The 24,435-nt window shown below is 36.9% G+C and overlaps 1 protein-coding gene across 3 annotated transcripts in view; it reads left to right on the forward strand.

Moving 5' to 3' along the window:
- Positions 1 to 1,863: 1,863 nt before the first annotated feature.
- The window catches only part of NIPBL (NIPBL cohesin loading factor), a 187,243-nt gene continuing 164,671 nt past the window's right edge, over positions 1,864 to 24,435 (forward strand). Inside the window, exon 1 of one of the 3 annotated variants that reach the window (XM_045848349.1) lies at positions 1,864 to 2,169. The gene's annotated coding sequence lies outside the window, so the exon portion shown is untranslated. The remainder of the gene's footprint in view (positions 2,170 to 24,435) is intronic. The other 2 variants (XM_045848348.1, XM_045848350.1) reach the window with 2 other exon arrangements.

Below are 24,435 nucleotides of genomic sequence, written 5' to 3' on the forward strand. Positions count from 1 at the left end.
TAAGTATAAATGAAGGAACAGAGTTCAGGAATTGGTGTGTGTGCAGGGAAGTAATGGGGTTATGGCTCTCATTCACTCATTAACCAAATACTACGCATCCACTCCGTGTCAGCCATCATTCTCCACATATTTCCTCCGAACACCAACGGAGGAAAACAAACCCCCTTGGCCTCCTGGAATTTGTTTCACTGAGTTAAGACAGATAATACATACATACGTATGATATGTAGAATGCCTGAGTGATAAAATGGAAAAGAGAACTTGCAGTTTAAAGAGTGGCCACCGGAGCCCCGAGGTGGCATTTGAGCAAACACTTGAAGGCGAGGGCACAATCCTTATGGTTACCTGGGGAAAGAGCCTGACAGAGGGAAGAGGGGGGGCAGAGGTGCCGTTTGCTAGGACGCCAGCGCAGCTTCTCCCCTCCCAGCGTGCCAGGCCTTCACACTGCCAGCACGGCTTTGGCTTGTACCCTCAGCTAGATGCAAAGCCATTGGAGGGTCAGAGTAAAGGAGTGACAAGATCTGACTTAGTCCCTCCAGTGATTTTTTTTTTTTTTGAGACAAAAGGAATAACCTGTAGGCAGAAATTCCCATTTATAATTAATATTTAACCAAATTCATGAAAATATAACACAAATATCGTCCCGTTTACTAAAATTCGCTTACCTACTGCATTTTTTAACCTACAGAATAGTGCCCCTTTAATTTACACAAGTAAACTTAATAAAGAACCCTAGAAGGATAGTTATTTCACGTGTTACAATAAGACTACAAGAAGCATGGTACTCTACGCGTAATCACATTTGCGCCCAGAATCTCACTGTTTCAAATATATCAAGGAAAGGGATGTCTGAAATCGGCCCACCCGTGTCCCGCGGTCCCCAGTGGCCGGGGTCGCGCGGGCACCTCTCCAGCGCGCTCGGCTCCACCCACACTGAAGGGGGACGCCACCCGCGCGCTCCGGACCGCCGCGGGCCAGCCACTCGCTCCAACAGCGTCGCCTACAGGCCTTTATTCCGACAGTTAGGGAACAGCCAGACCCACCACCAACAAAAAGGAGGTTCAGAAAAGACCACTTATTTCCAGAAATAAATGCATCACAAACACGATTCCAGTTCGATTCAGCTGGCAATCTTCTTCACCTCCCGGGGCTGCGTTCTTACCCCGCAGAAATAATGCAGAGACAGGCGTAAAGTCCGGCCTCTCAAAAGGAGAGAAGGTGTACGATACATCCACCAGGCTGCAGGGATACCATTTAAAAAATGCACCTTCGCCGTCGAATCTCGGGCATCCTGTACGTGTGCGCCCGGCGCTCCGCTCCGGCTCCCTAAAGCTAATGACGACCCGCTGGGGCAGCGGGCGCGGCCTGCGAGCCGGGCCGGGCCGGGCCAGAGGGCCCCCCACGCACTCCACCTCCACCGAAGGCGGACAGCCATCCGGTCGGCCTCCACCAAAATAAAGACCCGAGGGGGCCGGCCCGCCCGCGCCGCAGCGAAAACGCCGCTCCGCAGGATCAGTAAAAAGCAACATCCACAGCCGCCCTGAGGAGGAGAAGGGCGCGGAGCAAGCCGCCGCCGCCCCGCCGCCGACCCCGGCCAGGCCTCGGAGGCCGAGCGGAACGAAGCGGCTCGGCCGAGGACGCGAGCCGAAGTGGCGGCGGCGGCGGCGGTGGCGGAAGTGGAGTGGGGAAGAGGGGGTGGTTGTTAGTGTTTGGCGCCGGTGGAGGGAGTCATTCCTGCAGCTGCACTTCCGGTCGGCATTTTGTTCTGAGAGGGAGAGACGGAACGAGAGAGAGAGACACACAGGGCTCCTTCCCCCCCCGCCCTCCCCCCCCTCCCTCCGTCGGTACCGACTCACCCGACACCACCAAGCCGCAGGGAGGGACGCCCCCGCCGACAGGAGGATTGGTTCCCGGGCCGGCGGCGATGCCCCCCCGGTAGCTCGGGCCCCTGGCCGGGTGTTTGTGAGTGTTTCTATGTGGGAGAAGGAGGAGGAGGAGGAAGAAGAAGCAGCGATTTGTCTTCTCGGCTGGTCTCCCCCCGGCTCTACATGTTCCCCGCACTGAGGAGACGGAAGAGGAGCCGTAGCCACCCCCCCTCCCGGCCCGGATTATAGTCTCTCGCCACCGCGGCCTCGGCCTCCCCTCGGATTCAGACGCCGATTCGCCCAGGTAAATTCCTGCTCTTTATTTCGGCGGCGGCGGCGGCGGCGGCGGCGCCAGGTCCTAAGCGTCTCTCCTCCTCGCTCCCCTCCCCGCCGCTTCCTCGGCGGCCCCAGGTCTCCTCCGCGGGCGAGTCTGGAGTTCGCTCCTCTCTGGTGGCAGCCGCCCTGGTCGGCGGGCTTTCGTACCCTCTCCCGGCCGCCTCCGCCGGCGGGCACGGCTCCTGCCGGGCGGCCGGGGAGGCGTAGGCCCGGCGGAGAGTGCAGGCCGCGGGCCAGCGGAATCTACTTGAGCTCGGGGATTAGGAGAGCTCCGGGCTGAGCGGGGCTGCGGCTGGTCGGTGACAGGCCTCGCCCGGGAGAGGAGCCGCGGCTGGCGAGGAGGCGGAAACAATACAACTACCAGCGAGTGTGCCCTGCTCGTCCCCATATTTACAACTTTCCTGGTCCGGGAGTGGGGAACGTCCCGGTGAAACAAACAACCCCCCTTCTTCCCCCTGTGACCCCATGAAGGGAGGAAGTAGTTTCAGTTAGTGAGAGAAATGTAAATACTCCGCCACGGATCCCGTGGTAATTCTCTCCCCGGGTGAAACTTGTTTGGACGTCGGAAAGTTCATAAAGACTCATTTTCTTTTTTTGAAGAATTAAGTCGCTCGCATGAATATTTAATGCAGAAAACCATAGTATTGTAGACACCGCATTATGTCCCCCCTCCACGCCACAAAAAAGAGCTTTTATGTTGTTGTTTGACAGTGTTTGTTGCACATGGACATTTTATTCAAAGACAAGTATAAAGTACTTGACAGGTTTGCCCTGCCACTTTACATTTCTGTGTGTTATGTAAGGACAGTTTTAAAGGACTACATAAAATACTCAGGTACTTCCTGCTTTAGCCGTGTAGAAGCATATAAAAAGAATTTTAAACGTTTTGAGAATAGTGCTGAGATACAGGTAAAACCAATTTTCTTTAAAAGTATACAAAATAAGTTTTGCTTAAAATCCCTGGAAGGTTAAAAAAATGTAGAAGGTGCCATCCTTTCATGTCAGGGCAGATCATCTTGAGGTCCCAGGATTGTCATTGGCTGTTTGTGCCCATGATGTTTGACTGTGTAATGAGAGAGGTGTCATTTTAATAGGTCAAATTATCTGTAAATGCTGGAGAAAAACATAAGTCTTATCTTAAATTCTAGTTGAAGTGTGAGTTAAAGTGTTTTGAGCTTGTTTATGGAGGCATAGATGGGTAGAAAGGAAAACAGCCAATTTAAAAGTTTTCAGCGATACGAATTGCATAGCAAAATAAATGTACCTGCGTTGGACTGTTTTGATACTTTGTATCATATTCAGTGTAGGGAAGCTTTTATTGGTTAAAATGAAGCAACACTGATCAACAAAGTCCCTTGTTTTACAAACTGGTGGTGGTACATTGGTTAGAATTTTTTTGTCTGGTAAAATTGTCACTGTAGACTAGAGTAACTTTTCTGAAGGTTATTTTTGAGTTTAGTATTGTGCTTAAAATAAATTGTACCACATTTACTGTAAACGTATGGGAAAATGTTAAAAAGACTGAAGTTAATATAGCTGTCACGTACTAGGTATGTTTTTAATGCCATAAATCCGTGTAGTAGTCAGTAGCGTGTCCGTGATTTGTATTGGTCAGGGAGCAGTTTGAATTTTAAAAAGCCTGAAGCTCCTGCTGAGCCCCAATCCCGGCCTCCCTCCCTCCCACTAATCTCCCATTCCTGTCTTTGTGCTGCCTGCTCCTGTTAGACACTGTTTGCGGCTGGGCCTCAGGCCTACCCTGTTGGGGGGCATGCGAATGGGGGCCTGCTGGGGGGCGAGAATATGGAAGGAAGAAACACTTAACATCTTGAGCAGAGGGTTTGGTGTTTGGGGAGGCAGATAAGGGCCTCAGTATAAATGTTTAAAAGGCCCTTACATGGACCTGTAATTGTCATTACTACTTAAAATACAGAGACATGTCAAGGGCTGAACCTATTTCTGTTAAAGGTAATGGGAAGAAGTTCCGCTTGCTTAGCTTTCACCAACAGAAGGAACTTTCAGAATTTTTACTTAAAGACAGCTTGCTTACATAGATGTTTAAATCTGTGTGTTAGGTATCAGTTTATGTGACTGATTTTTTTTTCTCTAGTGACTTTGGAATTAAATGAAAGTGAATTAGTTATTATCAGATCTTATTTCCCCAATTGTATATAGTTAGCAATCTCAAAGTAATAGATTTTGTAATGCCTTTTATTAAATGTTTAACAGCATAAACACTTCTTTAAAGTAGATTGAAAATATTTTTATTTAATCAACTAATTAAATAGGTTATTTTTAAAGGAGAAAACATTATAAAACTCGAGTAAAACCTAAACTTGAACTTGAAATTTTTGATAATTTAGTTGGAATGAATAATTTGTATTTCCCTAGGGATTATGAATAGCCTGCTTTACCTCCCCTGAGTTGGTTGGAATAGTCACTAGTGGTTAATCTTGTATTCCCATTATTAGTTTGTTAATTCAGTGAATGGAGACAGCTGTAGTGTTTCAGTACTCTTACATTGCTAGTTACTATATTATTTGGAGAAATATTTCCTAATATGCCTAAAGGAAATTTCAACATTATGGTTTACTGTTTCTCTTTAGTCCGCAGACTAAAAGACCATTCAACATTTGTTTACTAGTTATTTAAAAGCATTTTGAACCTATGCTAGGGGTCATGATGATACTGTCTATCTTTAGAGAAGAAAAAAAACTGTCTTTGAAAGAAAGACAGACTTTGAGAGTCTCTTTGGGGAGGAAAAGTGAAAGTTTTCAGTATGGTAGTAAATGTACTTGGGTTTTCTGCATAGTGATCATTATTAAATTTCAAAAATATTATTAGCAAAGCTATACCCATTCAAACATGAAATTTTCTTTATTTGGAGCTGGTCTACCCAGCTCAAATATGGATTTTTTTAAGGCTCCCTAAACTAACTTTGTATTTAATTTTTTTTAGTACCAATCCATCATCAAACTGCTATGCTAGAAACATTTGAACTTGTCTGTATTATATTTTGACATACTGTAATGTGGTATTTTTACCTTGTCAAAATAAGATTTAAAAATTAGTAATACAGGAGTAAATAAAAACTAAAGAATGAGTTTTATATAATTTCATTTAACTTTCCCTACCCCATTGCTTATTAGGAAAACCATAATTTTTAAGTAATTCTGAAATTTAAAAAAAAAAAGATTTCAGCTCCATATGAAGTGAATGGGAAGACTGAAGTATTGTAAGTAAAAATTCCTTTTGAAGAAATGTCACTTCATTTCTGTTATCACTCTTATTTGCCATAAAATGACTAGGAAATTACTAACCAGGAACTTCATAGAAGTCTGGTAATTAACTGTTTTGGTTCAAGGTATTTATTTTAATATTTTGAACATACTAAGTTGGCTTTGGTGGTAATTTGTAGTTTTATATAGCTTTTCAAAATCATTTAATCCATACTCCAGGATATATTTATTTTAGAGAGAGAGAGAATATCGAATGGTTGTATGTGCTCTGATTGGGATTGAACCCACAAGCTAGGTGTGTGCCCTGACCAGGGATTGAACATGCAACCTTTTGGTGCATGGGATGATGCTCCAACCAAGTGAGGCACGAGGCTTTAAAATGTACTTTCTAAGTAGAGGTTTCTCTGTTTTTAGTAGTCATTCATTATTACTCTTTGTAGTTTTTTGTTTTTTTTTAAGATTTTATTTATTTTTAGAGAGTGGGAGGGAGGGAGAGAGAGACAGAAACATCAGATTCTTGCATGCCCCAACTAGGGGCCTGGCTTGCAACCCAGGCATGTGCCCTGACTGGGAATTGAACTGGAAACCTTTCAGTTTGCAGGCCATCACTCAATACACTGAGCCACACCAGCCAGGGCCTTTTGTAGTTTTAAATTGGTCCTTTTTCAAGGTGATCTGAGTTCCTTTAAAAGTATTCTCATTTCCCTGTGGAACAAGGGACCAGTATGATTGCCATTTTTTGATGAAAAACTTGAGATCAGAGGCCACACATGATTGGTATAGATTCAAGTAGTGAGTCAGTGGGAGAATAAGGGATTCCCTGACTCTTAATAGTTTTTTATTAGATTATGTTGCTTTAAGAAATAGCTGAGGTCTGGTCATGCTGCTATGCATTGCTCAGTGTTGACACTGATACTGTTTGTAACTTTTTCAGTTATCTGAGTCCAAGGTGCTTTTCCTTCTTTTAGAGAGATTTGTTCTCTCTCTCAGTTACATTTTCCTGGTATGAGAATAGTACTTTTACATTAGAAATTACATTAGAGTGGACTTTTAGTGTTTCTAGTTGATTTAAAAAGTTTTAAACACAAGGTCTTTTAATTTAAGGGCATAATTATAATTTTAAAGAGTATTTTATGTGGTCAGAATTTTTTGTCCGCGTAAGTAAAGTAATAAAATGATTTTAGATATTTATTTTATATATCATTGTGTTTGGTGTAAATCTGGAGTCAGTGTTGATGAATTGAGTTATTTCATTATGTCTTAAGGCATATTCCTTTCTATTCCCAAAGTGGTATTATTAGGAGAGGTTATTTTTGTTTTATCCAGCATTGCCAGCTAGTTAATATTTTAAGGGCTTATTATTTGTCAGGAGTTGTGTTAAATATTTCCCCACAATATTATCTCATTTAATTCCTCTAAACAGCTCATGAATTAGAGACAGTTAACCATGCACAATTTACAGATGAAGAAAATGAGGGTGGAAAGGTTAGAAAATTGCTGGTTGTCTTATAGTTTTATTAATAGTAAATGATCAACTGGGCGTGTGGGGTACAAGGGGACTAAATGGTAATGGAAAAAATACAATAAAGATTAAATAAAAATAAATAATTAAAAATAGTAAATTATCTGATTTATCAACATATGTGTTGCTAAGGATTTAGGATTCCACATTTCTAGTTTTAGTAAAATGTTAATATTATCCTTTGGTTGCTCATTTGATTAAATACCTGCAAGTAATGTAGTCAAGGAAATTGTTTACTTTAGGCAAAGAACTATAAGTAGAATTCAGGCTATATGTCATATATATGTATATATAATGTTTTTGAAATTTGCAAATCTTTGCTATCTTATATTTTAAATTTAGTTGTTAAACAATCCGTGATATTTTTAATTGTAGTTTTTTTTTTTTATATTAACTTGAAGTGGTCAAAGTATCTACATTCAGAAAGGGAAAATTCATCTTTAGGCAGAGATTTCATTCGTAGAAATCACTGTCCAGACCAGTTATCATATAGTAGATAATGAATCTATAAAGTAATACGACTGATCATTTTTTAAAGTTCCAATATTTATATAACCAAAGAATTTGATCCTTTGAAAGTCATTCCCTTGAAAAGTTGTACACTTATTCCAGAGCTGTTGCTGTTGTATACAGCCTTATGGGGATTCCCTTAGCTAATACCTTTAGAACCTTTGAGATAGTCTTTTTTCTTATCCTTACTGGTAAATTTTCATTTTTCGGAGGTGAATTTGAATTTTTGAGAAAGTAAAAAATAATTTAGAACCTAGTTTAAGAAAACTAAGATTTAATAAGATCTTTTTGTGTGTGGCAGGCTCTGTATTAAGTGCTTTACATTTGTAATATGTAATATTATTGAGTGATTTTCGTGTGCCAGAAACTGTGCCAAGGGCTTTATATGGATTTTCTCAATTCTTTAAGGTATAGTGTGAGTTTGGTTGTATTTATTACCCTAAGATATGTGAGAAAATTGAGGTATAGAATGATGAAGCAACTAACCCAACTGTGGAAGTGGAGCAAGGACTCCAGAGTTAATGCTTCACCCATCAACCTTAACCAATAACTGTATATTGTAATTTGAACCACCCAGCCACCCAGTGAGGTTAGTGATTGTGTTCTTATTTTACAGACAAGGAAATTGAGGTTCATCATGTTTAAGAAACTTGTCCAGGGTGGCAAAGACAGCAAGTAATAGAAAGGAGATTCCAACCTAAATATTTCTAATTTGAAACTTCTTTCCATTTTGCCACACAGGGTAGGCTTGATTATAGAGATGTGAGACTGTTATTCTTGTGTAGCTTATAAAGAGATCCTGAAGATAATTTAAAAACAGGAATTCTGACATGTTTTGGTCAGTTATCACCAATACATCATTGGGTTACAGTCTTAAAAAAATGTTATTTTACACCACATATAATGTACAAAATGTATGTATAATATGCATTTAAATAGGACATTATTTTTAAATACAGGGTGGGGCAAAAGTAGGTCTATAGTTCATATGGAAAATAATACCATAATTAATAAATAATATGAGAATAAACTGTTTTGCATACTCAAAACTGTAAACCTACTTTTGTCCCACCCTATATGTATGCATGCTTTATCTGTGGAATAGATAGCTTTTGCAAATATAGAAAAGCCAATTTATTTTCATAATATGATTCTTGAATTATTTTTAATAAAATTGTTGAACATTAAAAAATATTCCCCCAAATACATTAAATTATCAACATAAGTTATGTAGGTAAATTGTTTTGCCATTTTACATCTGTGTAACATATCATTTAACACAAATATGCCAAACTTAAAGTTTTCTGTGGTATGTATTTGCCCATGGGCAGAAAGGAAAAATTTTTTCAGTATGCAGAAACATGGAATTAGCAACATTAATTAATTAATTTATTAAAATAATTTCTTATGCTTTTACATCTGAGAAATTCAGGAACTTTGACATTATTTTTAAATAGTGGATTTCTTTTTGTTAGAATTAATGTATTTGGGTCACTTACACTTCTCAGTCCTTTAGTCTTGTGCTGATAAAATGCAAACTTGTTTTTGATATGAGTACTGTTTTTTAAAAGTAATTATTCTAGATACCTTAAAAACTAACAGTGTTTGAAACACTAATGAATTATTAAAACTCAAACATAATTTACTCTACAAATATTAATCTTTATGGCCATATATTTAATTTTTTATTTGCAAAACAAAAATGTCTTTGACATTAATCCTAGCAAGGTAAATGCATCACTGAGTTTTCTCAGCACTGCTCCTTGACAACCCTTTGAGAATTTAAAATCACTTTTACTTATCTTTATCTAATAGGATTGTGGGTTGCCAATTTTCATCTAAAGAAATTGATCATCTAAACATAGGCTATATGTAATTTAGTTTTTCCTTGGTAATGACCAAGTGGAAAAATGTAATGGCCTAAGAGCTACTGTTACCATTCTTTCCATTTTGAGACAAGAATTAGGAATACAGTATTTATGCGGTAACCTGCCTTCAGGTTACCTTCAAAGACATATTGACATATATTTTTATTTAACTCTTCTAATCTTTGTACCCTTTTTTCTTCCCCTTTTTCACATGTGTGTCTTCCTTTCTCTGTCAGTGACCATACAATCTTTATCTCCTCCTAAGCAAATTTTTACATAGCGTGGTAATTTGTATGGTCCTGTAATGTATTGTTGATCTTGAACAACACAGTTTTGAACTGAGTGGATTCACTTATACAGTACATAATGTTTTCAATAAATACACTTTTCTTGATGAAACCTAGAATAGTTTGAATCTCAAATTCTGAGATCTTCCTAAGTTCAAAATGTTGCTGGTGAAAAAACATTGACATAATTTGTATAGCATTTCTACTTTCTTCTATAATCCTGTGTTACATCTCAAAATATCAAGTCAAGGACCAGAAATTTTTTTTTTAAGAGAAAGAGAAAGCATGGCCTTTTTTGTGAAAGTTTTTCTGGTCATTTCATTTTGTAGTATTTGTCAGTGTATTACTTGTATCTCTTGATAAAATAAATTATTCCTATGTCTATCAGCCATACTAAATCACCAGTGCTGTAGGAGTGCTTGTCCTGGGTTGTAGTTATTCAGTACATTTTTGCTGAATTGATTAATTGGAATTGAGCTATATATCTTAAGGATATATTTCTAAATCTATGATTCGTGAGGGGCAATTATATTTTTGTGTTAATTTCAGAATACAATTTTTGGGGGTATAGATTATGACCTTGAGGCTTATTTTTGGGTGAGAACATTTTATTTGAGTACATCCTTAACAGTATATACATAATATAACTTGTGTATCAAAATAAATCAAAGTAAAGTTTAAAACAGAGTTCCTTTAGCTGTTGGTAAGGATTGTATTCTTTTGGTCCCTTGGGCAATAGAATTGGAACTAAGATATTGGGGTTTTTTTGCAAGAGGGAAGTTATCTACTTTCTTGTTTTTAGCTTGAGATTGATTTATTACAGTTTTTAAAATGATTTTATTTATTATAAAGGGAAAGAGAAAGAGGGAGGGGAATACAGTGTGTGGTTGCCTTTTGTGCGCCCGTTACTGGGAACCTGACCTGCAACCCAGGCTTGTGCCCTGACTGGGAATCCAACTGGCAACCCTTTGGTTCATAGGCCGGCCAGCACTCAGTCCACTGAACCATACCAGCCAGGTGACTTATTATAGTTTTTATTTTCTTTGCTAATTTAAGTAGTATGTATAATACTGTAGATAAGCTAGCTGTAGTGAGAAACAAATTATAGCACATTAAAAATGCTGTTCAGCCCTGGCTAGTGTGGCTCAGTGGATTGAGTGCTGGCCTGCAAAGCAGGGGGTCACTGGTTGGATTCCTGATTGGGGCTTATGCCTGGATTTGCTGGCCAGGTCCCCAGGGGCAGGCATGTGAGAGGCAACCACACACAAGTGTTTCTCTGCCTCTTTTCCTCCCTCCCTTCCCCTCTAAAAATAAATAAAATCTTTTAAAAAAATGCTGTTCAACTAAAATAGTGATATAATGTCTTAATTTTGTTTTTAATTTAAGTAAGGCTTATTGAGGTGTAATTTACACAGTAAAATTCACTGTTTTAGGTTTACAGTTTGATGAGTTTTGACAAACATACAGTCTTGCAACCACCACCACCACAGTCAAGACATAGAATATTTCCATCACCCACAAAAGGTCCCTTATATTCTTTTGTAATCAGTGTCCTATACCTATCCCAGCCCCTGGCAACCAAATCTAATTTCTGTACTAGCAGTTTTGTCTTCTCTAGACTGTCATATAAATGGAATCATATAGTATGTAGGCTTCTGTGTCAGATTTGATGCACTTAGAGTACGGGTTTTTGAGATTTATCCACGTTGTTACATGTATTAGTAGTTTATTGGTGACAGTTTTGAAATGAATGTACTCTTGAACTTTGATATTACTGTTTGTCAAAAATACTTTCAACAGCTTTAGATATTTCTCTGTGGCTCCTTTATTTGTGGACATAATTTTACTTACTCATTTTACCCTTCATTCCAATAATCCTATAATTGACATTATATGGCATTAATTTGTATTAGTTAATTCTGTTGGGTTAGATGCTCTACAAAGCAGGTAAAACAGACATTTCCCTCTTTTCCATCATAATTAAAGCAGGTAGCATCATATATTTGGAACATATAGCACATAGAAACTGGAGTAAGAAATGAGGGACAGTACAATAATAACTTACCAAAAATTGTATTTACATTTTGCTTTAAGTTTAATGTTTGTTTTTTATACTAAAAATAGAACATGGGTTATTTTGAATAACAGTTACTGCCTCTCTTCTCATGCTTCAAGTTAGAGAAGCAGTGCTCTCTAAAGGATGGGGCAGATAACAAGAAAGGGGCCATTTTCTGGTCAGTTTATTTGACTTCCCAGCCCCCATGCCACCCCTTAACACCCTTTTGAAACAGCTTTCTGTCTTAAATTCAGGGATATATCAATCTCTTGTTCTTCCTCTATGTATTTGGCCTCATTTGTAGACTCTTGCCATTATTCCCTTTGCCTGCCCTTAAATATTGGTATTCCTGAGGTGGTTTTTCAACCTTTGTTCTTTTCTCTCTTCCTGTTGATTTCATCTATTCACATGGCTTTTTACTTGCTTACCACCTGTGTGCTAATGACTCACAAATTTATGTCCAGAGTATATTTTCTCTTTTGAGACAGATCCAACAGTCTACCAGGCACCTCCTGATGCTCCATAAATACTATAAATTTGAAAATATGTAAATCTGAACTCATCCTTCACTTCTTCCCTACTCTTAACCCCTCTCCACACCAAAAGAAAGAAGACTATTGTAAGAACTATGTGAAGTAGGTTAATGATTCCATTATCATCAGCTGAGTTGCCTAAGCTAGAAACTTGGTGATAATGCTTGACCCTTCTCCTATACTATACCGCCAATCCAGTTGTTCACCAGTTCTGACATTCGTAACAGCTCTCTGAAAATCCAGGGAGGACTTGAATCCAGTCCTTGTCTACTGTTTGATTCTGAGAGTGGGCATGTACATAAAATTTGTCAGATGAAATTATTCCTGGCATTTTAAGAAAGATGTAGAGGTAATTGTAAAAAATGTATTTACTGGTAGGATACTTTTTGCTCATGTACTTGGGCTCTGGTATTTAAAATTAAAGTATAATCTTCTGTAACATTAATCTAAATGTGATGGACTGTCTTCTGTACTCATCTTCATTATTTCTAAAATCTGGGGCTTCTGACTTACTGCCTAGTATATCAACTAGAACAGTTTGAACTCAGACTTTATCTTTCCATACCTTACTTTTAGAGTACTACATTTCATGGATGTGTACATTCATTTCAATATTGTGTGCTTATATGTTCAGGAACAGAGTCTGAGTTGAGAAGAAAATGGGAATGTGGAGGGGATAAGGGATAGGAAGAGCCTTTAAATTGACTTTCCTATTCTGTGAAAACAAGTTCACTTCAGTAACATTTTCACTTTTCTTGCAGGTAACAAAAAGCTAAAGGAACAAATGCCGTGGAATATGATACCATTAAGTTGCTAGGAATGCATATTCTTTTAATGGCAAGAGCCAGATATGTTGTAACTGTATTACTTGTTTGTGAATTTGGAAGTTGTTAGTTATGGCTTTGTATAACCTTACAGTGCTTCTTCCTTAGCGTAAGTAGTTATTCTCTTTATTCCCCAGTTCGAACAAAAGTCTACTGGTGTAAATAACCTGAATATCTCTTGTGCATAGGGCATCTTAAAATGTGATGCTATCTTGAAAAACAAAGTAAATATTTTCTTCACTGTATCTAGAGTTCATAACTAAAGAAATAATAGGTGCTATATTTTGCTCTGGTGCTAATTACCGTGTTTTTGAGAAAATGACATCAATGGAAAGGCGTTTTTCAAAGGCCGATGGAAGAATCCTGCCTGGTTATTGAGTCTCTATGATGACTTGCACATAAGTAGGCACTGAACAAGCAATTGTTGAATACATAAATTTGTATTTCAGTTTTGGCATATAGGGCTAATTGGAGTGACAGAAAATGGGTGGGGCTTGCAAAATATGGAGCAACTTACAGAAGAAGGAAAACATGAAGCTTAGAAAAGGTAAGATAATACAGCATTTTAAGCCAAGAATTGGTGTAATTTAGTTAATTACTTGTATCTGGACAAGTAGATGAGCTTAGGTGGATAAGAGAAAGATCTATCTATACACTCTTTTATTCCCACTCCAGCTTTGTTGGGCTTCCATTCACTGCTAAGGGACAAATTTGTAGGATCAAGGCTAATGTGACCTGCACAATCCAGAAATGGGAGGAGCTGATGAGAAAGGGGGAGAGGTATTACAGTTCCTTGATCTTTTCCAGTTATTCATGGTTTGTAGTGTATGTCATAGTGCTATTGCATGTCCTCATGGTTCAGATGAGGGAGCCTAAAAACTAGAATTTAAAGTGACTTATAATTTATAAGTTGGTGACTGTTTTATTTAGCATGAACTGTTTGAGTCTGTAATGTTTTACCTAGCTGTTGAGCCATGTTGCCACCTACACTAATTATTGTGGTTTTATTGATTCTGATGTTTTCAACTAGAAGACAGCCACAAAAATTTTAGTGTTTTTAATAAAATTTTATAGTTCAGCAACTCCATTCCCATAGTTTTCTTGAAAACTACTTATAGTTTTCTGGAATGTTAAGTAAAGCTAAATTGTATAATTTAGAACTTAAAATTTTTAAGAACCTCAAAGTTAAATACTTTTTTTTCAATTATAAAATGTGAAGAAAAACTGCATGCTTTTTGGAAAAGAAAAAAAAATCAGATAAATGAAAGAAGGAAGTAGTTCCTAGTGATACAGTTGTAGTTAAGGGATCATCGGTCTGCAGGGAAGAAAAAGCGATAGGTAGATTCTAGATTGGGACATACTAAAAAGAAACATCAATTTTTACATAGATGCTATTACTCAATCTTAATATTTGAAATATGAAACATCTAGCTGGATATGGACATGGCTGTGATCTCATATTCAGTCTCTCATTCATCAGACATTGAATGCTCTCTACATGTTGGGACCTGTAAGACATTAGAAGTGGCAAAATAAAAGACTTCAATCATGCTTTCAAGGCTCTTATAGCCTAATGTAGACAAATAAACAAAGATAGTATTACATTATCCAGATTAACAGAGTACAGTAGCAGTACTGGGGGCAGGGAACACCTAATTTAGAGTAGAGATAGTATGTAAACTAAGTGTTTTAATTCATTAGTTAGACTTAGGAACTTGGGGCAATAGTTCAGTATTGGAAACTGCAGATACTTAGATTATTGGAGCACAGGGCTGGAAAAGGAGTGTACTAAAAGATTTGAAACCACAGAGAGGGACAGAGTTCAAATTATGAAGGAATGTATATGCTTTTAAGCAGTCTGCATTTTATTTTAACAGCATTGGGGAACCAAGAAATGAGTTGTTTAGTAATGAAGTACATTTTGAATTTGAGAAATATTTTTTGGCAGCAAAATAGACATTAGAGACTAGGCAGAAAGAAAGGAGACTAGGGAGGCCATTTAAGGAATTGATGAGGTCCTCGATTAAGACAATGTGAATGTGGAGGAGAAGCTCATAACATATTAAGGAACTAGCCTGGATGCAGTTTGGTGTTTATATGTAGGTAGGTTGGGTAATGGAGATGAAAAGAGTCAAGGATGCTTCCTTGATTCTCAAGTTTCATACCTCTGGGACTTGGAGTATGGAAGTTCCATTCTTTAAGATAGAGGAGGAGAAGGTTATAAGAATTGGACAGCAGGGATGTGGAAGGAGGGAGGGAAGTTACAGTACAGTTTTAGGCATGTTGAGTTTAAGCAAACTATGGGACATTGAGGTGTACGGTGAACACGGGATTTAAATACTTTAGGTTTTCAGAGCTCAGAAGACATTAGGCTTTTCTTTGGCAACACATATAATTATGAAATGACTTATTAGAGGATTATTTTCATGAGAAGATGTTTATAAATCTATGTTAACTTTTTAAAAGGCTATATAGCCCTGGCTGGTGTGGCTCAGTGGATTGAGTGCCAGCCTGTGAACCAAAGGGTCACGGGTTCAATTCCCAGTCAGGGCACATGTCTGGGTTGCGGGCCAGGTCCTCAGTGGGGGCCACGTGAAAGGCAGCCATACATTGGTGTTTCTCTCCCTCTCTTTCTCCCTCCCTTCCCCTCTTCTCTAAAAATAAAGAAATAAAATCTTATAAAAATAAATAAAAATAAAAGGCTATATAAAGTTTAACTTTAAAACCATGTTGAAATCCCAGGATTCCCTTATTACCTCAACTAAGAAAGTCCAAGATAATATTCTACTTATTATTATTGTTCTGGTATATAGATACATGAATTAGAATTAGCACATAGCTTTTAAAGCCAAAATAAGTAAAATTAATTTGTCTACAAACAAGAATACAACCTATCAAAAACTATCACTGCACATTTTGGATAGACTGGATATTGAATATTTAGTGGCTCAGTGAAACAGTTGTAAATAACTAGTGGTTATTTGAAAATTACTTTCAAGTCTGACTTAGAAGTTCTCTTCAAATAGTCTTAAATCAGGGTTAAAAATGGTGTGATAGATACTGTGTGTTTAAAAAAATCTCACGATTTAAATTTTAACAGAAGATAACAATACCAATATTCCCCCCTTGAGGCTTTGTTTTCCAGTATATTGGCTATAGTGGTGTGAATTTAGAATAACAAAATGAATGTTCTTGTACGGCTATTTTCTATTGTGTATTGCTTTTCCTAAAGTCTTCCTAGTGTATCTGTTTATCTAGCTTAATCTGAAGACTACCTTTTTAGTTAGTTTTATGTGAAATTCATAAACATAATACAGTCTTTAGTGAGAATTATGTTACTTTGCTCATGAAGGATTATCTACAAATATAATTAAAGGTCTTTTAACTTTTAAAGATTTTTAAAATTTTATTTTTTTATTTATAGTTTTACATTGAATATTTTGTGTTAGTTTCAGATATACAGCATAGTGGTTAGACAGGTCATATACTTTACAAAGTGATCCCTCGGGTAGTTCAAGTTCCCACCTGGCACCATATATAATTACTACAATATTATTGACTGTATATATTTTCTGTACTGTACTTTACTTCCCTGTGACTGTTTTGTAGTTACCAATTGGTACTTCTCAATTCCTTCACATTTTTCAGTCAGTCTCCCAAACCCACTCTCTTCTGGCAACCATCAGTCTGTTCTCTGTATCTATGAGTCTGTTTCTATTTTGTTTGTTTATATTGTTCTTTAGATCTCACATATAAGTGAAATCATATGGTATTTATGGCTCTGACTTATTTCACTTTGTGTAATACCCTCTAGGTCTATGCATGTTGTCACAAGTAGTAAGATTTCATTCTTTTTTATGGCTGAGTAATATTCCATTGTGTGTGTGTGTGTGTGTGTGTGTGTGTGTGTGTGTCTTAGTCTCACTGCTTTTTTATCCATTCATTGATGGGCACTTGGGTTGCTTCCATATCTTGGCTATTATAAATAATGCTGCAGTGAACATAGGGGTACATGTATTCTTTCAAATTAGTATTTTAGGGGTTTTTGTATATATGTACACAGAAGTGGAATTGCTGGGTCCTAAGGCAGTTTCATTTTTAATTTGTTGAGGAACCTCCCTACTGTTTTTCATAGTGGCTGCACCAGTCTGCATTCCCACCACCAGGGTTCTCTTTTTTCCATGTCCCCATCAACACTTGTTTGTTGATTTATTGATAACAGCCATTCTGACAGGTGTGTGGTGATGTCTCATGGTTTTAATTTGTATTTATCAGATGATTAGTGATGTTGAGCATTTTTTCATATGTGTGTTGGATATCTGTAAGTCTTCTTTGGAGAAATGTCTATTCTGGTCCTTTGGCCACTTTTTAATTGAATGTTTTGTTTTTTGGGTGTTGAATTGTATGAGTTCTTTAAGTTTTGGATTTTGACCCATTATCAGATGTATCATTGGCAAATATATTCTTCCATTCAGTGAGCTGTCTTTTTGTTTCGTTGATAGTCTCTTTTGCTGTCTAATAACTTTTTTGTTTGAAATAGTCACACTTATTTTTTGTTTCCGTTCACTGAGGAGATAAGTCAGAAAAAAATATTGCTAAGAGAAATATCAGAGATTTCACTACCCATACTTCTAGGATTTTTATGGTTTTGAGTCTTACATTTAAGTCTTTAATATATTTTGAGTTTATTTTTGTATATGGTATAAGAAGGTGGTCTGGTTTTATTTTTTTGCATGTATCTAATCAATTCTCCCAATGCCATGTATTGAATAGACTGTCTTTACCCCATTGTATGTTTTTGCCTCCTTTGTCATATATTAATTGACCATATAGGTGTGGGTTTATTTCTGGGCTCTCTATTCCGTTCCACTGATCTCTGTATCTGTTTTTATGCCAGTACCACACTGTTTTGATTACTATAGCCTTATAGTATAGTTTGATATTAAATTGTGTAATACAAGGTTTACTTTTAGAATAATTAAAATTAAAATGGCAATAGTTTTTCAAAAGCTGCTATGCCTAAGATTATAAAGGAATCAAAATAATTTATCAAAAATAATTGATCAGATGTCAGTGTCAAAATGAAAATTCATGCTTTCCTAGGATCTATGTACATCTAAGCAAATGTACTTTTTTTTTTTTTTTTTTTGGTTTTTTTTCTGTTTGAGAGCTGGCACATTGTAATTACCTATGGAATTGTTTCTAGCTGTAATCCTTTTCTGGAGATGTAAGGTTAGTTTATAAGTTTCTGTTGTGGCCAGTTTCTTGGACTTTTTAATCATTCTACAAGAGTTACATGCTGCCTAAAAAATTCCTCTATTTTTTTTTCTATTCCATAGAGATGTCATCTGTGAGAAATAAAGGAGCAAGGAAGCACTGTGAGTGGAGTTACTAGTGTACTGGAGTTAAAAATAGAGAGAATGGAGAGATGTGTTGAGTTCTGAAGAATGGAGGGTAGTTGCTGGATACTGGAGAGGACCTAGTAGATTTGAGGAAAGAAGTTAGAGTAGCAGATACCATAAATTTAACAAAGAATTGGTAAAAAAAAAAATTGAAGTAAAAATAAGCAAATACCAATTTGCACAGTACTTAGAATAAAATAAAAAATTAGGAAATGACCAGTCTGTTCCTAAGGATGGTTTATGTTTAAAAAGTCGAATTGAATTACCTTGTGTATTTTGAATACACACTGCTTAAAAGTAACATGTAAAATGCTTGGAAGTATGCTATACACTTAGAGTAAGTCCTCAGCAAATATTTGTTATTTTTATTAGTTGACAGTTACCTTTCTAATTGTGATTTGATGATAAAGATACCCTTTAACTTCTAAATTAAAATCTAGTTTGTGACATTTATATTGAATTATTACAAAAATACAAAAGAAAAAGTAATCAAGTCAGTTCAGGTTCATCTGGTATTGAATTATACATATTTCTTCATAGGATAACTTGACTATATACCCCAGACCATTGAAGTATGCAAATGACTTTATACAAGGAGCTTGATTTAACTAATCTCTAATATTTAAAATTAATTATTCCTCCAAAGCTGTATTGTACCATTACATATGATAGCACACACACTTTGTATATAAGTATATACATATATATCTACTATAAAATAACTCCTCTTGTATTTTCTGCTTCACACATTTTAATCAAAACCCTTGCCTCCTTTTTTCTCCTTCTCTCCAAATTCTATCTTCTTTGATTTTGTTTTTTGGTGGTGATGGAAAGAAAGTTAGCATATCAGAGTCACCTAGCTTTTTTATTTTTTAAGCTTGTAATTCTTTCCCCCTTTGTTCCTGCCTCAATGCATGTGATCTCTTCCTCTTCTAATACATACCTGTGTGGAGGAGTTAGTTATGTAAGTTATATGTTGACTTACCGCATTTTCTTATTATATATCAAGCTGTGTTTTATTTTGTTTCGTTTTCACATTATTCCTGTTGTCTCTCCAATTAGATTATAAACTCTTTGAGGGCAGGGTCTGCCTGTGGTCCCTGGTAAAATATTTTGCCTAGAGCAGGCTCTTAGCAAGTGTTTGCTAATAACTTACGTGGCTCATCTGACCTAGTTTAAAAAATAGCTCACATTTTCACAAACCATAAAATTCACTCTTTTAAAGTGGAAATGGTAAAATGTAATGGTTTTTTAGTATAGTTGCAAGTTATACAATCATCATCACTATGTAGTTGCAGAATGTTTTCATCACCCAAAAAAGGAACACCCCAGGCTCATTAGCCGGCATTCCCCATTCTTCCTCTCCCCGGCCCTTGGCAGTCACTAATCTACCTTCTGTTGCTATGAATTTTTTTAGAAATTCATGTAAGCACAATTATACAGTGTGGCTTTTTTGTGTCTGGCTTCTTTCACTTGGTCATCCATGTCATAGCATGTATCAGTACTTCATTGCTTTTTATGATCAAATAATACCCCACTGTATTGCGGTACCACACTGTACCTTACTTTTGCCAGTTGATGGACATTTGGGTTGTTTTCACTTTTGGCTATTGTGGGTAATGCTGCTATAAACATTTGTGCACAAGTTTTAGTGTGGACATATGTTTTCATTTCCTCTGGGTAGATACACAGGAGTGAAATTTTTAGGTCATTTGCTTCTGTTTAACTCTTTGAGGACCTGCCAAACTGTTTTCCAAAGAGGCTACATGATTTTTACATTTTCATTAACAACATTAGAGATTTACAGTTTCTTCACATCCTTGCCAGTACATGTTATTGTCAGAAGAGTATAGCCATCCTAGTGGACGTCCAGTATCTCATTGTAGCTTTGATTTGCGTTTCTCTAATGACTAATGATACTGAGCATCACGTGCTTATTAGTCATTTATATATTTTCTTTGGGAAAATGTTTATTCTAATCTTACAGTTCTTTAATTGTAAGTTTTTAATCTATGCTAAACACAAGTCCCTTACCAGATATATTTCACAAATATTTTCTCTTTTCTATGAGTTTTTCATTTTCTTGATAGTGTCCTATGAGGCACAAAACTTGTCATTTTGATGTCTTACTATTCCCCTTGGGTTGCTTGTGCTTTCGATGTGATGTTTAAGATACCATTGCCTAACCCAGGGTCATGAAGATGTATACCTGTGTCTAATTTTTGCTCTTACATTTCAGGTTAAATTTTTATATATGATTTGTGGTAGGGATTCAACTTCATTCTTCTACATGTGACTGTCCAGTTGTGACATCACCATTTGTTGAAAAGACTATTCTTTTCTCATTGAATGGTCTTGACACCCTTGTTAAATGTCAGTTGAATGTAAATATAAGAGTTTACTTCAGGACTCTCAATTTTATTCCACCTATCTCTATGTGTCTGACCTTATGCCAGTATCACATTGTTTTGATTACTGTAGCTTTGTAGTAAGGTTTGAAAATGAGAAGTGCTAGTCCTCCAATTTGTTCTTTTTCAAGATTGTTTTGGTGTTCTAGATCTCTTGAATTATCCTGTGAACTTTAGGATCAACTTGCCCATTTATGCAAAATAGGCAGCTATAATTTTGATAGGGATTATGTTGAATCTGTAGATTAATTTGGGGGGTATTGCTGTCTTAAGTCTTCCAGTCCACAAGCATGGGGTGCCATTTCATTTTTAGGCCTTAATTTCTTTCACTGAAAATACTTTGTAGTATACAAGTTTTGCACTTCTTTTGTTAAATTTGTTCCTAAGCATTTTATTCTTTTTGATGTTATTAAAAATGGAATTGTTTTCTTAATTTAATTTGCAGATTGTTCATTGCTTCTATATGTGAGCACAATTGATTGTTTTAAATTTTTTGCCCTTGACTGGTTTGGATCAGTGGATTGAGTGCCAGCCTGCAAACTGAGAGGTCACTGGTTTGATTTCCAGTTAGGGCACATGCCACAGTTGTGGGTGAGGTCCCCATTTGAGGGTGTGTGAGAGGCAGCGGATAGATGCCTCTCTATCTGTTGAATTAAAAACCCTCAAAAATAAATAAAAATGTTAAAATTTTTAGTAATTTATTTTTAGAGAGGAGAAGGGAGGGAGAAGGAGAGAGAAACATTGATGTGTGAGAGACACGTTGAACAGTCAGTCAATTGCCCTGGCATGTGCCCTGACTAGGAATCAAACTGGCCACCTTCTAGATTGCAGTATGATGCCCAACCCACTGAGCCACACCAGTCAGGGCACATTTGATTTTTATATATTGATTTTATATCCTGCAGACTTGCTTTGTTACTTCTAATTTATACTCCTTTTTCCTAAGGACAGTTTATGCTTGTTCTTCAATAAGATTCAGGCTGCCTTTCTCCAGACTTTGAAGTATTTACTACATGCAAACAGTAGTTACAAGATAGAATTTTTCCTATTTGTCCAATCCTTTGTGACTTAAGAAAACTTGTGCACATTTGAAAAGTAAGATTATATAGCTCAAAAGAAAAGTTGTGGCCACATTATGTCAAATTTTCATTTAGTGCTATCTGGCCATAGCATTGGATTAAACATTGAGGGATTGTGGTTTAATATGAAAAGCAGTGTGCTTTACCTGCAGTAAGGGCCATCTCAATTGTTTATTGCAGGAATAAATAAATGCTTATGCTAACAATGTATATATGGATGCAACATGAATTCTGTTGATCAGCAATTTCTAAAGTCATCTTGCACTAGGCAGTAACTGATTTTCAGTGGTTCACTTGGAAAGCTTTAATTGTCCAGGGGGGAATAAAAAATGATTAGTGGAGGAAGGTAAGAGGGAATTGGAAACAGAGGAAAGAGAGGCAAGGAGTCAAAATTAATAGCTTGAATTTTAGTAATACATGATTTAAATAGATGTATCTGCTGATTAGGACCAAAAGAGGAAACAGTGATAATGGGTTATTATTCCTCACGTTTAACTTCTATTTTTTAATCTAAGTCAGAATTGAACCTAAAATTGAACCAGTCCCACTGGCAATTAGGAAAATAAAGAGGTATACTGTAGTTGGCTTTTGATATGTTCTCTTGATAATCAAAGATTAAATAAGTGCAAGACTACCCTAAAATATGCTTATTTAATAAGTTTTAGCTTTCATTCTCATTAATGTTGTTTTTACCACTAACCTTCATGTATTATAATACATATAAAAATAGGTAGGGTAGTTCTCCCTGCTCCCCTTTTAATTTTTTTAATCCTCACCTGAGGACATGTTTATTGATTTGAGAGAGAGAGAGAGAGAGAGAGAAACATCGATTGGCTCTCTCCAGTATATGCTTTGACGGGGAATGGAGCCTGCAACCTTTGGGTTCACTGATGTTGCTCCATCCAACTTGAGCACCTGGCCAGGGTCCTGCCTCCCTTAAAAAAAAAAAAAAATTATCAAAAGCTTTCTGTATAACGTGGGGCAAAAATAGTTTTACAATTGTTCATATGGAAAATAATACAGTAATTAATAAATAATAATGCAAGAATAAACTGTTTTGCAAACTCACAACTGTAAATCTACTTTTGTCCCACCCTGTATGTTTTCTATTTAACACTAAAAAAAAAAATGATGGCTCCTGGCTGGCGTAGCTCAGTGGATTGAGCGCGGGCTGCAAACCAAAGTGTCGCAGGTTCCATTCCCAGTCAGGGCACATGCCTGGGTTGCAGGCCCCGGCCCCCAGCAACTGCACATTGATGTTTCTCTCTCTCTTTCTCCCTCCCTTCCCTCTCTAAAAATAAATAAATAAAATCTTTTAAAAAATGATGGCGTAGATAGTATCTGCATTTCACAGGTGAGGAAGTTGAAATTTAGGAAGTCAAGGTTACATAGCTTAAAAATGGAGGAAGGAGAATTTGAACCCATGTGTTTTTGATTCTAAAATACTGGTCTGCAGCTCTTTATTTATTTTTTTTTAAGATTTTATTTATTTATGTTTAGAGAGAGGAGAAAGGAGGGAGAAAGAGAAGGAGAGAAATACTGATTGTTTCTCCCAGCCCCATCTGGTGGGCTGCAACCCACTCACATGCCTTGACCAGGAAATTGAACCCTTGACCTTTTGCTTTGCCAGACAGCTACCAAACAACGGAGCCAGCCACACTGATCAGGGCTGAACTCTTAATTGCTTTATTAGTACTGCTGCTCCATTCCAAAGAGCTTACACACAGATTGATACTATTATATATAGTATTCCTTGGATCCTTAAACTATAAGTAAGTGTGATATAAAATTTAAAGGAGAATTTTAAAATTGAAATTTTATTTTACTTCAGAAAAATCTCAAGTCTTTGCTTTTAAAAATCAAATAAAGTATTTGCCCCTTCTTTTAATGTTGCTGCGTTACCCAGTTGTCATGGTTTCAAACATTTCCTTGGTGTCCTCACTTTGGAAAGTTGGCTCTTGAAACTCAGTGGAGTCAGGCTTTGGGTCCAGAACCTAATAGACACAATAAAACAGAGTCCTGGGAGAGCTCCTTGATTAATTTTAGGACAAGAAGTTATAGCTTAAAGAGAAAGTTGGTAAAAAGTTGAGAGGAGTAAAATAACTCTGAAGATGTGTGTTGAACACTTCTGTTTTACCTTAGATTTTACCAGCATAAAAAAATAACAAGTGTAATATAATTGCCTTTATAGGTACTTAAAAAAGTAGTAAGTATTGTATTTCTTTTCAGTTGATTCTCTATGGAAGTTTTACATATATCATTTGCTTGTTCTGTATTATACCTTTCTTGGGGAATAATCTCTTTCAGTGAAAACATTTGTATTGAGTTTTGAACAGTAGGATTCTGTAGGAATAAATTTAGCTGAAAGAAATCATCCAGCACTTTGATGGTGTTGTGCCCTTTTAAAAATTATAGGTTTAAAACAGCTGATAATGAACTACCTCCAAATGATTGTTTTCTAAAACTTGGATCAGAGACATGTTTGACTCTTGATTCTGTGAACTTTTTT

Source organism: Phyllostomus hastatus, unplaced genomic scaffold, assembly GCF_019186645.2.
Source record: "Phyllostomus hastatus isolate PE091 unplaced genomic scaffold, TTU_PhHast_1.1 phas_contig_58, whole genome shotgun sequence".
NCBI lineage: Eukaryota > Metazoa > Chordata > Mammalia > Chiroptera > Phyllostomidae > Phyllostomus > Phyllostomus hastatus.